The 4,113-nt window shown below is 36.1% G+C and overlaps 1 long non-coding RNA gene across 4 annotated transcripts; it reads left to right on the top strand.

Moving 5' to 3' along the window:
* The first annotated feature begins 986 nt into the window (after positions 1 to 986).
* On the top strand, positions 987 to 3,587 carry LOC113361946. 4 transcript variants are annotated; one of them, XR_003365432.1, is made up of 7 exons: positions 987 to 1,248; positions 1,567 to 1,633; positions 1,880 to 1,955; positions 2,439 to 2,514; positions 2,599 to 2,998; positions 3,096 to 3,200; positions 3,281 to 3,587. It is a non-coding gene; the product is annotated as an uncharacterized LOC113361946 (long non-coding RNA). The 4 variants fall into 4 exon arrangements; XR_003365431.1 differs by lacking the exon at positions 2,599 to 2,998; XR_003365430.1 differs by having other exon boundaries at positions 2,599 to 3,200.
* The last annotated feature ends 526 nt before the right edge of the window (positions 3,588 to 4,113 follow it).

The following is a 4,113-nucleotide window of genomic DNA, read 5'->3' as shown; positions in this document are numbered from 1 at the left end:
GCGAAAATTAAACCCCAACACTCTAACTCTTTATGCTTTTGTTTCTCACCTATTTCCATAAATTACACTTTCAAGATGTTTAAAAAAAATTCGTAGATTTAAGAAAAAGATTACTTAAAATAGGAAAGTTGCTCTTTCCTTATTACGCGTGTACACCCGAACTCATATCCCTTGGACAACCCAAAAGAATAAAAATTCTTACTCATTCTCGAACACTTCATTCCAACTTCTATTAGAGAACCTGACAGATAGTCTGCAACCTGCTATTGTTTACTTCCCTTCCTTCCTAATCGGTAAGGGAAAGTCCCTCAGTTTCAGATTGAAAAACCAGTAATTTCTTTGTTGGTTTGTCTTCCTTAATCTGTTATTCTCGCCGATTTCAGATTTATCGAATATAATTTCTTCATTGGCTAGTGAAATTGTGTCTGTTGGAAGTGGTGGTAAGATTTCTAATCTTCTTGTTATTTAATTGGGTACTGCAGTATTTATTTTGAAGCTAGGGTTTCAAAAATTAGGGATGTTCCCAAGTAAAGTGTTCTAAACATTGGGGGATTCTGTCAACTACTTATAAGAATGCATTATTAGGATAAGATTAAATTACCTTTAGTCATTAGGCCGACCGAGTGATGAGAGGGAGGACTCCATATATGGTGACTTTGTGTCAATGTGGGACACGATTTTTTTTTCAATTTATCACAAAAAGATTGGAAATGGTCCTGGACGAAAAACCAAAAATACCCCTCCACATTTTCAATCACCTCTGAAATTGGCGTAAATACAACAGAAATTGAAGGGTAACCGCGTAAATTTAACGGACTGAAAAAAGGACACGGAGGTTGGAAATCTTCTGATTGTTGAGGGTGTTTTGGTAAAAAATGCGGAAGAGGTCAGAGGCTCGAATCCGACCACCTCCAAATTTTGTTTTTTCTTCTTTTTTTCCCCTTTCTTTCTTTCTTCTTCTTCTTCTTCTTCTTCTTCTTCTTCCTCCTCTCGATTTCTTCTCAGAACAATAATCTTCATCAACCAGAGATGAATTGGAGGCTTCGAGATTGAAATAAGAGGAGATCGATCCTGCATTAGATAATCGTAGCGGTGTTGTTCTCAATAGCTGATTCTGACTCAAGGAAACAAGATAATTCAGAGAGAAGGAAATCGAAATTGGGGGAAATTAAAATTATTGCACCCCTCCTAATTTTAATATCAAATTCAATATGGGTTTCAACTTCAATTGTTATTGTTACATCTTGGGTGAGTTTCAGATTTTTTATGGTTTTGATTGTTTTAGTTTTAGTTGTTTCCGATTATTCATTCAGTGTCAAGTTTGGGTGTGAGTTCCAGATTTTTTATGATTTTGATAGTTTTAGTTGAATTCTGGATATGAGTTGAAAATTTCATTTGGAACTTAAAATATCAAATCCTCTAATTTTCAGTTAGGGGTTAACTGTTCAATTTGTTTTATACTCCTAAAACTATTTGTTGAAATGCCTGATAGAAAATAATGTACAATTTTGCTTTGGTTCTCAAAGAAGCCACGCGTTTATATAAAAACTAATGTCTGGCCTTCAGTTGTGTATCATAGGTATTGAACCAAGAGTCTATGGTAATGGAGTTTACACAGGGTTGAGGAGTTCAGGTGAGGGTTACATTACATTCTTATTGAATTTTTTCAATGATGGTTGCAAATTATTATTGATAAAAAATAAAGTGAAATGGGCTTTTTCTGTATATAAATTTGGTTGTTGTTCTATCCATTTTCTTTTAAGAAGTAGTGGGAAATTTTGAATTAAGTATTCGAATTTCAGACATGGGATTCCAATTAAGTTTTTTCATTTGTGTTACTTTCCAATCAGTTTCTTACTGTCTCAAAATGACTGATTAGGAAATTGGCGAGATCATGTCGAGATGGAAAAGCACTTGCATGGCAGGTGACAATTACAAAACTCTGACCATAGCAGGTAAATTGTGAGTTCTAGAGATGCACATGCACACAATACAATGCATATAGGCTTTTGAGTTTGCGGGTATGAAAGATAAGATTTTTTATTTTTTGTTCAATACTACGAAGAATTTTTATAAAATAGTGAAAGAGAATCACAGAAAAATGAGATGCCTGTATGAAGAATGAGATGCCTGGATGAAAAAATTTGTCAGTTATTGCGAGGACCAAGCTGGAGAAGTATATATTGCGTCCCTGTCTGTTTCTCTCGTGTCTAATGTAACTTTTTTGGGTCAAATTACAGCTGTGGTGAGGACGAGCATCCATTAAATGAGTTACTCATCCTGCAGCTCGGATCCGAGCACCCTAACCGCCATTAGAACATTTCTTTATGTTAGATTTTTGGTAATCATTGGAACCATGAGAAAAAAGGTTTCCACAAGGAGCAGAGACTGAATTGGTATGCTATGTTGTTAATGAAACTAGATTTACCTCTTGGCAGGTCTATCTGAATAAAGGAGAGCAACAAAAGAGAGCTAGTGAAACAGAATTAAAGCAAGTTGTGTTGCGCAACTCAGGTTCGTTCTCTTGATTATTTAACATTGCATAAAACTGATTTTGCAACCTTTCCTAAATATTCTTCACATGTTGTACACGCAAAGAAACGGAAAACAAGTGATTCTAAGCCATGCAAAGTGGAATCCGAACAAGAAGAACACTCCCTTTCATTGTCGCAGAATTCATCTCCTTCCTAATCTGACCAAGAGCAGACACCGATTAAAGCAACACGTCGTCCATTATGTTTGTTGAAGCAACGTTTTCAAAATCCAAATGTAAACAATGTCGTAGAGACTCAACCCGATCAGATTAGTAGCATTCGAAGTAGCCCACAAGATTTTCATTTTGTGTCTGGAGAAATCCTAGACACCCCACAAAGCAAGAACAGTTTCTACATATGAACGTAGGCTGGCCAGAAGGACAATTTTCCATGGACCGCAAACCAATTGAAGCTATGCCAGTGCATTCCTTGGAAAAATTTCATTTTTTTCGTACATATATCAAGTTCGCTTTATTATCGCTTTAGTCTTTTTTAATTGAACCATCCTTTATTTGTGTGTGTAAACTTTATTGAACCATCCACATCTGTTCTATGTTATAGGTTGGAGCTGATGTTTGAGGTAAAGTGGATGGAGCATTCGATTCTGGATGCCTAATGACTGCAAATGTTAATGGCAAGATCCTTAGAGGAATCTTATTTGCTCCTGTAAGTATTATCAATAATTCAAAGGTTTCCTTCCGTAATGTATTAAAAACATTAATTAACGGTTGTGGCATTTTTTTTAGGGAAACGGGTTTGTACCAAGGGATGCCGTTCTTCCTCCAAGTTCACCAACTTTAGGTAATTTAGTTTTGCGTCAATTTTTTCGGCCGGCCATCCCACCGTGGCAGCGGTCATCTAGCTATATGCTGCCCTTATTTATCAATCTTTTTTTATCGACGACGACAAATTTTTGTCCAACTGATCGAAATTTCAAATGTCAACAAACCCTTGTTTCTAGCTGTCTATTTATCAATTCTTTTTTTTTCCACAAATTCCTGTCCAACTGATCGAAGAATTTCAAATGCCAATAAACCCTTGTTTCTAGCTGTCTAAAATGATGGTTTAAGCATTTTAGATGTCCACAAAGTTAAGAAACTGTCATTCAACAGGGGATATCATGTGATTTACTTGCTCTATTTCTTATTTATCTTTTTCGTTGGTTCTGTTCTGACTCTGTAAGAGTTACTTTTTGAAGAGGACCAAAACAAAACAAGTTTCTTCTGGTAATCCAGGTCAGTATGCCTATCGTCTAGCTCTAGCAATGACAGACCTCACTTTATGTAGTATTACTGTGTTAGGTTAGTTAAACTTCAATCTGCTTAACATATATTACGAAATTGGTGGCTTAACTGGTGTTAGAGAATTAGTAAACGCTACCAGGACCGACCCTGAGATTTGGTTGCCCCAAGGAGATTGTAAAAATTGTTTCCCCGTGGATCCCCATACTCTATGGGAGTGTTACTAGTGTAGACTGTTGAGTCGATATTCAACAAATGAATGTCAAGTTTGTACGCAGCAACTCAGGACGGGGATCAAAACATTAAATGTCATGTCCATAGTTTAAACAAAGTTTATG

This window comes from Papaver somniferum, chromosome 3 (assembly GCF_003573695.1).
Source record: "Papaver somniferum cultivar HN1 chromosome 3, ASM357369v1, whole genome shotgun sequence".
Lineage (NCBI taxonomy): Eukaryota > Viridiplantae > Streptophyta > Magnoliopsida > Ranunculales > Papaveraceae > Papaver > Papaver somniferum.
Note: the sequence above shows the minus strand (reverse complement) of the source record. Positions and strands in the feature narration are given on the sequence as shown.